We start from the raw sequence: 12,041 nt of genomic DNA on the forward strand, positions 1-12,041 counted from the left end.
AGAGCAGATTTTTCTGAGCCATGCCTGGATAGACTTTTGTCTCCCAAGTGCAACAAAAACTCCAGTGAGGCAAGGAGATGCCAGGGCTGCAAACACAAAAACATCGGCTTCAGTCTTCAAGGGCTCACTTTCCCTACTCTATTCTACTTCAAACAGCTCAGTGGAGATAATTGCTACTTGCAGACACTCATCCTTGTTTACCCATTTTCCTACAATCTGTAGCAACCTGTTTCTTTCAGTGTTTGCAAAGATGCGTTCAGTGATAAAAAAACCAACCCTGATATATATATATATAACTTGCCTCAGACCCAAACTGCATAGAAGAAACCTACACTGTGAAAAATTAGGTGTGTCAGTGAATGGTTCACAATCAGTCAAACACAAGGAAACAGGTAAGCTTTGCCTGGCAGTGCTGACTACATGCATTTGCTCTCATTAGCCCATGCTATTTTGCTGCTGTTTTCCCACTGTGAAAATTGCTGTATGAATCCACAGTGGCTCTTCCAGCTGAAAATATATATATTACTTTAAGTTTCTTGGGACTAGCAGTGATTTGTAACTTAGTGACATGCTTTGTCATTTCAGGGAAAGTGATATGATGTGAAATGTTGTTTACAGTATAATGAGGTAATAGAAATAAACCTGACATGGTATAGAATTATCCTAATCTTGAAAAACTGATGGCCATCATTATATGGTAGCCATCAGATATGAAACAAGGTGAGGAAAACACTGGGTGAAAGACAGGTATTTGTAGAAAACACAGATTTTAAAACATTTCCCTGTTTTTACAAATGATATGGACAGAAAAGGAACCTCACTTACAGTCATAGGCAGAGATTCTACCTCACTGCAGGTGATTTTGCTGAAGATCTGTAAAGTTGGTACCACCTTCAGCTAAGCTGTGTTTTCTCTGGCTGGCCTTTCACCTGAGCTCATAAAATAAGCCATAGGAAACCACAGCAAGAATGAGAAAGAAGGAAACTCGACAAAACACCTCTGATTTGGCAGAATATAATACTGATGTTTTGGAAAGTACAATTTTTATTTTTTTTTTTTCTAGAACTGCTGTAGAAATTATCCTGTAGACTGAACAGAGGCTAGGAAAAAGGCAGTGTGATCCTTTTTTGTTGATTCACTTTTCTGGATGAGATGTTATCACACAGCACCACTAAAACCTGACTCCCTGGCAAATTTTCCCCTTCACATACTAACTCTAATTTTTTAGCAAAGTTCAAGGTTATGCAAGTAGCACAATATCTAATTAAAAGGACTCTTCAGCTTCTCTTAGTTTCAGTTTTGTTTCTGATCCTATTTTACTTCCTTTTCCTTTGTAGTGCTGTTGTACATGGGATTAAGGTTGTGTTAAATTTCAGTGTCTGCATGTGCATTGGGTGTCTGAGCTCCTTGCTACAACAAATGAAACTCTTGTCACCAGCTGATGGGACTCCACCAAGTGGTACAGATGGTCACCCACTAAATGCCTGTGGAAGGAGGAGCTGCATCACCTCCTGGGCTCTGCTGCCTGGATCTCCATGGACTACAGTGAGCGATGAAGCACTGAGTATGCAGACAAACCATAATATGGTCTGGTGTGTGCGCAGTCAGCCTCATGACTGTGAGCTCCATAGTGAGTGAATAAGTGGAGCAATTCCCAGAGGTGCTGTTTTATGTCTACTTCTGACCTTGCTGTAGTTACCTGAAAAACTCTGTGTCCAGCTAACTGTCCAGGCTCTTCCACAGCCATGCAGAGAGAGGTGATTGCAGGCAGGGAAACAGGTTGACATTACGACTTTGGTGCAAAGAATCACCTCCTGGAGGTGCTCAGCTCTTTCCATCACCTCTAGAAGGCTTCCCAGACATCTGGATTTCACTATATAACCAAAATTAAAGGCCAGCATGATGAAACTCACCCTGAGCCAGACTCTCTGAAACAAAGGGACCTTGACAGGCTGGACAGGTGGGCCAGTGCCAACCTCATGAAGTTCAACAAGGCCAAGTGCAAGGTCCTGCACCTGGGTCAGCACAACCCCAGGCACAAATAGAGGCTGGGGGAAGAATGGCTGGAGAGCAGTCCTGAGGAGAAGGACTTGGGGATGGTAGTAGATGAGAAGCTTGACATGAGCCACCAGTGTGTGCTGGAGCCCAGAGAGCAACTGCATCCTGGGCTGCATCAAAAGAAGTGTGGCCAGCAGGGCCAGGGAGGGGATTCTGCCCCTCTGCTCTGCTTTGGTGAGACCCCACCTGGGATACTGTCTACAGTTCTAGTGCCCTCAACACAAGAAAGATATAGACTTGTTGGAAAGGGTCCAGAGAAGGGCCACCAAGGTGATCAAAAGCCTGGAGCACCTCTGCTATGAAGACAGGCTGAGAGGGTTGGGGCTGTTCAGCCTAAAGAAGAGAAGGCTCTGAGGACACCTTATAGTGGCCTTCCAGTGCTTCAAAGGGGCCTACAGGAAAGCTGGGGAGGGGCTTTTCATCAGAGAAGATAATGATAGGACCCTCTTGAACTGGAGAGCCCAGCACTGGACACAGTACTCCAAGTGAGGTCTCACCAGGGCTGAGTAGAGAGGGAGAAGAACCTCCCTCAACCTGTTGGAGAAGAACCTCCCTCAACCTGTTAGATACTGGTAGTAGGGTACCTTGCTCATGGCAGGGGTGTTGGAACTAGGTGATCTCTAGGTTCCCTTCCAACCTTAATGATTCTATGATTCTGTGTACTGGCAGTGGCTACAAGAACCTCACTGGAGCTGGTGTAGACGCATTATTTTAGTGCAAGGAGACCTTTTAAGTCTCCCAGGCCAATTACAATGCATCCATGGGGACTGGGAAATGGATCACTGCTCTAATTTCTTGCTTTTGGCTGCATGGAGGGCTGATGGCTGCCAGCACCTCTTTGGGGAACCAGCCTCACAGAGTGGCTGAGGCTGTGAGCAGCACTGGGGCCTGTGGCTTTCCACATCTTTGGTTTCAGCAGATAAAGTACCAGGCTGCTGAGGGCAACCTACGCCTGGTGGATATGTCAGCACCTGAATTAAAGATGCTACATATATATGAAAGATTTTCACATATTAAAAGTGTGATAGGGATTATGGCTAAGATCTAATTAGTTGCTGACCCCAGTTCACTCTGAAGTCAGCTCAGTGGCCATGCTTATGTCAGAAGCATTATTTGGATCTGCTCCCTGCACCTCTCTGAGGAGGCCCAGGTATGATAGCCTGCAAACAGCAGCCAGCAGCACTCAACCCTCACATGATGCTTCTACTTGCAGCTTTAAAATAAGTGCCTCATTTTGCTATAGTCACAAAATTATATAATGCTATACAAGGGCTGCTGGGACAAGGGAAATGTGCAAGGTTTCTTCTAACAATTCTCTATACACAGACATTCAAGTACTCTGTATTGTAAAGAATACCTTGATCAGTATATGAAACATAACTTGATGCTTCTCGAAGACTGCAAGCACATATAAATAAAAAGAGGAAGTGTACAAACAGATATGCCATCCTGATGTATAGTATTACAGCTTTGAGACCTCTGGTTGTGTTAGCTGTATTTACTGCCTGTAAACAGTCTTTCCTGTTTAAGTATATTCATTGCAGCTTCCTGGAGCCAGCATTGCTCAATATTCATTAAGCCTACAAATTAAATGTGAAGAAATAATATTGGATAATCTAACTACCCTGCCATCTGTTCCTCAACTTAAAAGTACCAGAGCATCATGCTGGGTTGTTTTTTTTTTCTCAAATACTCATTGCAGACAGCAAACCACTACACCACCTGAGGCACACAAGCTTTGGGATGGCACCCAAAAATCAGGCTGTTTTATTGCAAAAGCTCCAGAACAGTTGGAAATTCAGCAAGAAAACAAAAGAAGTGTTTTCTGCTAGATGCGCCCCACGATGTGGTCGTGTGCCTGCACGGTACTGCCAAACCCGGCCACCGGGAAGCGAGGGGTTTGCTCCTGGGGGAACCCGGGCGGTTGCGGGGCAGGCAGCGCGGGAGGGTGCTAGCACATCTGCAAAGGTGGTACTAGAACTTCAAGGTTCTTCGTTAGTCTGCACAGAAGGAAATGGATGGTGGTATGACAGCTCTTGCGAGTCGTTTTGTTAGGTTGATGCAGCCAGAGCCATCCCATTTGAACGTTTTGATAGAAGTTTCCCTTAGGTTTCATGGAAGAATTCAGTTTAAAACTGAAGATACCCAATTATCATCTTGGTTACTGCAGAAAAAAACATGGAAATTATTCTTTAATAACTTCTAGGAGTAACTCCAAACTTTGGAACCTCAGTACTAGCCAATGATGCTAATATTTGGTACCACAGCATATCCCAGAGATTGGAGGAGTGACTAAGGGCATATTGACCTTTTGTGCCGAATATCCAAGGGGATAATTAAAATGCAGGTAACGTTAAAATACGGATAAAAATTTCCCTATCTAGAAGAAGTAAACCAAGCCCTCAGTGTCATATGGCACTATCCCTAGAGATCTATTGCCCAGTGGGAAATGGTGCTCTGAAGAGAAGGCCAATAAAAGGCTACTTTCAGTGCAGAAGTAACTTTTTTTTCCTTTTTTTTTTTTTCCCCCAGACACAGTGAATCAAGGCTAAAGGGGCACAAAGGCCATCTTTGTACTCTCCTTTTTGAGCTGTTGTAGCTGCAGATCTGATTATTGCTGTAAAGGATCACCTTTCATAATTACAGCAAAGGATCACCTTTGCTGAGGGGTGAATTTCATCCTAATGTAGACGCTCCAGTCCTTCCTCCAAGGATACAAAAAGGTCCAAGATGACTGTCAGGAAAGGTTAGCAACCCCTATTAAATCAAATAGATTTTGCAGAGCACTTGGAATTCCCAGTAACTTTTGTTACTTTTTTGTGGCTTCTGTTACAGCAGGATTCACTTCTTGATCTCTGCAAAATATTCTGAGCTCTGTAATTCCTTAGTATTATGATGATCACATAAGGTTAACTGCAGTGAAGCTGTGATAGAGCAATGTCAGTAAACGAGAAGAAGCATCTGGCTAAGAAAGGTAATAGGAACAGCTAAGGGAAGGCATATATGACACTGAGAAGTAGTAAAATATTCTTTTGGAGCAATATGTTGTAGAGAATCTCTGCTTGTGTTCCCTGTTGATGTCTGCCTTTGCCTACCCCACTCCTACAATGGCAGTAAATTCTTGTGTAGCTAGCAATTACTAATTACATTTCATGTGCAGATTCATCCTCTCCCATCCTCCAAAGAAACCTATCAATATGTCTTATATTATTTTCTAATGGTTATGAGATATTTTCTGCCATACTGCAGATTATCTTTAAAGCCACTATATGTAGCGGTTTAAAGTAATTTTGAATTATGTCTGATGGATACTTATGTGATAGCACAAAGATTTAGAACAGAAGTAGTATCACATTGGTGTTTTAAAGAAGTTCGAAAGAAGTCTGCTCCATTAAATGATTTACAAGGAGAATAAAAGGTCAAGGAACTTGTTCATATTTTGTCCCTATAGTCTGAATGTCTATTACACTCTGAAGTCTCAGAAAACTTTGAACAAAATCAAACCAAACCGTACAGCAGCTAATTGCACCTCAAGGCATTTTTTTAAAGGTTACAGCTGGAGCTGGACAGGAACTGGGAGATCTGATGAGATACCCACCCCTCCCTGTGCACCATGGGGATTGCAGGTGCTAGAGCTGAACTTTGCAAGTTGAGCCACAGACTGTTGAGCTTTTCATTTGTTACACAACAACAATAATAGTAAGAAATCTCCTGGGTGAAAAAAGGGTCCAAATAAACTTCTTCATTGGCATATTTCAAATTCTGGGCTTAGGCAAGTCAGTACATTGCTGTATATTCCGAGACCACCTAAAACAAGACAAGGAAGCTTATTCAAGGGAGTAATAATTACTTGAAACATACACTGTGTTCTGACATGTTTTGTATCCTCATGTGAGGTGTTCAGCCTAGACACCACTAGTTACTACTTGGGGCATAGGAGGTTCAACATAAGGAAACATAAGGAAACATAAGGAAAAACTTCTTTACTGTGAGAGGGATAGAACACTGGAACAGGCTGCCCAGAGAAGTTGTGGAGTCTCCTCCTCTGGAGACATTATAAAGCTGCCTGGACATGTTCCTGTGTGATGTACTCTAGGGCACCCTGCTCTGGCAGGGGGGTTGGAGTAGATCTTCAGAGGTCCCTTCCAACCCTGACCACTCTGTGACTCTGTATCTGTGAGCAAAATCTTCAGCAGTGCTGCAAGGTTGATTGCTTCTGTGAGGGAAAGGGTCATTTAAAATTGCACTATTGGTCTGTAGTTCATGGTGCCCACAGGATTGTTTGCATGTCTGTGTGTCTGTCTACCTACATGGGGAATTCTGATTCCCTGTGAGTCTTACATTAACACAACATGCATGTGTATATGCATATAAGCAATGTCATCCTGTGCAGCAGCAGATACCCTGAGATGCTGGAAGCATTATCTCAGTTATCAGCTACTCCTCCCACTTCTCTCCCAGATATTGCCAGGTCCACAGCAAGGCTGTTTGAGAGGATTGTATAGCCTCCCCAAGCCTCCCGCTCCATTCTTTAGCATAGCTGAAATGTTATGATATGCTGGGCTGTAAATACAGCAGCTTGCATGCAGACACATGGTCAGCTCAGATGTCCCTTCAAGTGAAAATGAGACCTGCAGAGGAGAGGCAGTAGGAATGTGACAAAAGAAAGCACAGACAAGCTGTATTACCAGCCCAGCCAAGGCTTGTTTGCCCAACACCCTGAAGCTTCTACTGTGCAAGGGTTTGACAACACCGTTGCAAATATGAGGGACTTGGTGGATATGTTTCTGCTGCACCACCCCCAAGAGAGTAACAAGCATCTGCCTAAAGCTCTCAACTAGCTCCAAGGACTCGCTGAGGTCTTGACTGGGAAGGAGCAGAAAATAGTTCCAGCATCCCATCTGCTTCCCCTACACCACTTGGTACTTAAGATAAATAAACACAAATGTCCAATTTAATGTTTCTTGCTGGTACCTTTCAGCTGTGTTCAGGCTTGGTGTTACCAGACTGGCCCCAAAGGTTCCTGCTACAGCCCCTTCAAATTTCTTGCCAAACATGAATAGCTGCGTGGACAACCAGCAGAGCCGTGGGAAGATAATCAATGCTGAACTCATTCTCCAAACGCTTTATATACTTTCATAGGTAGTGCAAAAGTCAATATCCAAACAGGAGACCATTGCCACACGTTGTCATGCTCTTCCGAGCAATTGTTTTGACTTGCAAATGGCTTCTCCTTCCACTGTTCTTTACAACAATGCAAGCCACACACTGTCAGGCTCTGTCCAGATGACATTATGCATCATGTTTCTTGTAAAACTGCTAAATCTAGAGAAAGCAGGCATTAAAGAACCAAATCCAGGGGATTGATATCCAGGGATATTGATAAATGAATAAGCACCACCCTTGATAGGTTAGGTAAGATCCCTGCATTATAGTGGCAAGCAAGTAGAAGGAAATGACCAATGGTGAAATTCCTCTTACTTAACTTCAGTCCTCCAAAAGTCATTTGGTCTAAACTAGTTATTTGGGATGCAGCCTCAGTTAATGGAGAGATGTGCATATTCAAAATATGATCTGTGCCTTCATCAGAACATGTGTCAGCTGAGAGAGATTAATTACCTGTTGAATGTACACATTCCTCCATATAGGCAGCAGCAAGGGTCTCTGACCAGCTATGTATACATTGATTTCGTGTAATAGTCTCTAAAGATGCAGGAATTTAAGCTTCATTTTCCAAGGATGATTTAGGTAGCAAACCAGATCATGGCCTTATAAAACAAGTAACTAAGGCTCCTATATACCTATGGCCTCTGAAAGTAGGATCCAAGCTTCTAAATTCCTTAATCACAGCTACTTCTTAATGACATCGAAATTAATGGTCCTAGCACTGCACTGCAGCAGCTTCAAACAATATGTTGAATAATCTGATAATTTGAAAAGTTAACTGAAGGATTAGTTTTTGTTTTAACTTGGACTCCAACAAGGAACATATTTCATGACCCAAACATTTCTGTAATTTTCACATAAATCTCTCAGTGGAGCATATCAAGTAATTCTCTGTAATTTCAATTTTTGATGGAATATAATGCCTTTTAAAATGGTGATGCTGCATAATGTGGAGCCCTTTCTCCCCCTTGTATCCTGTGGAAGAGGGTGGTGATCTCAGCTCTTTCATTCCTCCACAGAAGGAACCCTGTGCTCTGAAGCATTAATTTTTGAACTATGCACATCTATATACCAGACTGGGAAGTCAGAACCAGAATGAGGTTTATACAGCCCACTTCAGGAGCCTTCTGCTTGTAAAGATATGGTGAGAATGAAATTTTTAGGCAGAGGCTATACCTAAGCTTATATCCTTTATGAATAAGGCTATTGTATACTATAGTTATGTAAGCTCTAGCAAGAATGTTCAAGAGCACTCAGTCCCTAGGAGCTGTTGCCAGGTTTACGGATCTCAAGGTTTGCCAGGGTGTTTGTGGTTTGTCTTTTAACTTTCCTGCACTGAACAGTAAGTTTCAGCAGCTGCTTATTGAGAAAGCACATCTGGAATATTGCACAAGGGCTAAATGTCACACATCTTTCTGTACTTCAGGAATTAAAATCCTGAAAATTATTTCAGAAACTGCAGTCTCTCAGGACTTTCAAGTCCTACAATCAGAGACTAAAAAGAATGGGGGAAAATGCAGAAAAATGCAAAAACAAGGGAAAAGATAAATAACGATCATGCTGGCGTATCCTAATCAGATGAGCCTGAATAGGGTTATAATTAGAAATTGTACACAATTTCAAATACAAATGGAAATGGAAAGAGGTCAGGATAAAAGAAGAAGATAGAGTAAGAGCAATTGCCCAGTCACATGCCCTACCCACAATGCACTATAGGGCCAACAGAATAAGGACCCAGGAAAATAATGAAAATGCTCTATTGCCTTGAGGTACATAATAAAAAATCTGTGGAAACACTATATCCTCACATTACCAAACCACACTAGTCACCAACTCATGCAGCTGCTAGATCTTGGGAGACGACACTAGGAATAAGGGGCAAAGAGGTTGTATGTGGAAGCATGGAGAACACACACAAACTCTCCAAAACTACAGATATGAGCAAATTTAGGAAGTATTTAAAAGAAACGTAGCTATAGTGCTTAGTGACATGATTTAAGCACTGGATGGGTAACTGAGGTTATGGTGAGAGGATTTAGGTTATGGTTGGACTTGATGATCTTCAAGGTCCCTTCCAACCAGGACAATTCTATGATTCTATGAGAAGCTCTCATACAGATGTAGAGAAAAATGATTCTCCAAGTAGCAAAGATAGCACCAAGTATGAGCAAAATGCACAAATACTGAACAGACAATTAGAAACAAAAGAAGACTTTTGGAGAAAAACTTTCTAATAGTTAATTCTCAATATATTGAGACATTTGCAATAACTACAGCAAGGGAAATTATTGTGACAGAGTTTGCAGACAAGATAAGTTAAATGAAAATGTACCATATTGAGCAGGCAAGCAGTAACTCATAGGAAGAACTTTAAAATAATTTAATACTAATTAAAAATAAGTGGTTGGTAAGACCAGGCTGCCACTAGGTACAGAGACAAAGCCACAGCATCCCCACAGAAATAAACTGAGTGCCAAACATGCAGTAAAGGTTGTAGTATCTTACTGAACACACAAAACTTCAGCAAAGCAGAATCAAGTTAAATGATATGATAGCATGGTAATGCCAGGCTAAAATGAGTTCCTCTAGAGCACACGAAGAAAAAGTATGCAGACTGGAGGATTAGACAGTACAAGGAACTCATATCACAGCTTTCACCTAAAACAAATACATTTGTGTGCTCATTGATACTAAACCTGGATGCACTGTTCACACCACGGATAAAAGAGGTTCATCCATCCAGGCCAGCAGGCTCTGAGGCACTATGTTGCACCATGGCACTGCTGTTGTCACAAGAACTACTTGGAAATCCAGGCCGGGCCAGACACATCTGAGGAAAGAAAGCTATTTGTAAAGTTGTGTGAGAACACAGACTTTATGGCAAAGTAGCAAACTTCAGAAGAAGACTTGGTACATGCACTGTCTTGCATCTCTCTCTACCACCAACATTCTTGAACATAATCAGCATCTAAAAGGTATTTAGAAACTTTAGATTTCCCTTTTATTTGTAACCTTTTAGTTTATAGTAGGAAAACACTTGACTGTTCCTGCTGTTCCAAAGCCATTATGCTTGAAAGACAATAAAACAGTAAGAGCAGGCCAGCAGGGATAAAATCTGTGTATTTCAGGGCTGTAACTGAATGTTCATCTTCAAAAAGGCTACACTGACACTTTTTTTTTTTTTCTCCATTTGTTCTTCTTGGTGGGAGTGCTGAACACTGCCAGCAGAAATTACTTCAGAGGCAGCCAAAGTGACCACTGCAGTGGGGCACCTGAGCTGGCCACAGCAGTGGGGCAGTGCCAGTGTCACAAGCTGTTTGCCTTAGATGACTATATTTTTAATCTCAATGAAATATAAAATATACCTTACTTGGGGCCCCAACCTGGGATATTCCTTTAAATAAAACAGCCAGCAACCCTCTCCCAAAAAAAACCACAACAAAAAGCCCACCTTCTTAAATATTGTGTAATAGAAGAGGAAGAAGAAAGCTATTGATATAACCAAAGAATCAAGAAGTCTCCAGTTGGTACCTGTCCTTATACAAGATACATTAATTTTCCTTAGCTGTTTATCTGCCATTGCTTTCCATCTGTAGAATCCTAGAGTATCATCTTCTTATTTTTTTAAACTGTTCATGGTTCTGCAGTGCATTGGATAAGAATCTTTAGATGTTGCCTGAATTCTAAGTCTTGCAGAAGTTGTCAGGCAATGTGCAATTACAATAAATAAATAGATAGATAGATAGATAGATAGATAGATAGATAGATAGATAGATAGATAAAATATTTTTCCAGAATCCGTATTTTGGATGGAATAACTTTTCAAAACAGAGTAATGTGAAAGATAAAATGTAAGCTTTGGCCAGACTCATTCGTGGAGTAAATTTGCATGTTCAGCAGTTGAGCTGCTCTCTGGATCATTCCGTTCACTGATGCCACAGCTTACTGTGGGCTGGATACAATGTCCCTGAACACTTAGATGTCATTTGAGGTTATTGTCCACTACTTCTAATTTTACAAGCTCTTGTGGAAGCCAAGTGAAACATTATTTTGAGTGAATGACAGTCCTGATATTATAGACTATCACTCTGCATGTTGCCACAAAGGCAGTGCTAGGATGCACCTACCCTACTTACAGCTCCCAGAAGTTCCCCAAGCCACTGGAAGAGGTAGGTGACCTTTTAGTATCTTCATTATCTTCTTCCATCCCAGATTCACAACAAGAACCTCTTTTCTTTTCTTTTCTTTTCTTTTCTTTTCTTTTCTTTTCTTTTCTTTTCTTTTCTTTTCTTTTCTTTTCTTTTCTTTTCTTTTCTTTTCTTTTCTTTTCTTTTCTTTTCTTTTCTTTTCTTTCTTTTCTTTTCTTTTCTTTTCTTTTCTTTTCTTTTCTTTTCTTTTCTTTTCTTTTCTTTTCTTTTCTTTTCTTTTCTTTTCTTCTTTTCTTTTCTTTTCTTTTCTTTTCTTTTCTTTTCTTTTCTTTTCTTTTCTTTTCTTTTCTTCTTTCTTTCCTTTCCTTTTTCCTTTCCTTTCCTTTCCTTTCCTTTCCTTTCCTTTCCTTTCCTTTCCTTTCCTTTCTTTTCCTTTCCTTTCCTTTCCTTTTCCTTTCCTTTTCCTTTTCCTTTTCCTTTTCCTTTTCCTTTTCCTTTTCCTTTTCCTTTTCCTTTTTTCCTTTTCCTTTTTTCCTTTTCCTTTTCCTTTTCCTTTTCCTTTTCCTTTTCCTTTTCCTTTTCCTGTCTGGGCCATTTAAGATGAAAACCCACGCCATATTATGACTTCACAGATTTAAAGACTTAACGCTTTCCCCCCCAGGGTATGGG

The sequence above is a fragment of the Apus apus genome, chromosome 2 (assembly GCF_020740795.1).
Source record: "Apus apus isolate bApuApu2 chromosome 2, bApuApu2.pri.cur, whole genome shotgun sequence".
Lineage (NCBI taxonomy): Eukaryota > Metazoa > Chordata > Aves > Apodiformes > Apodidae > Apus > Apus apus.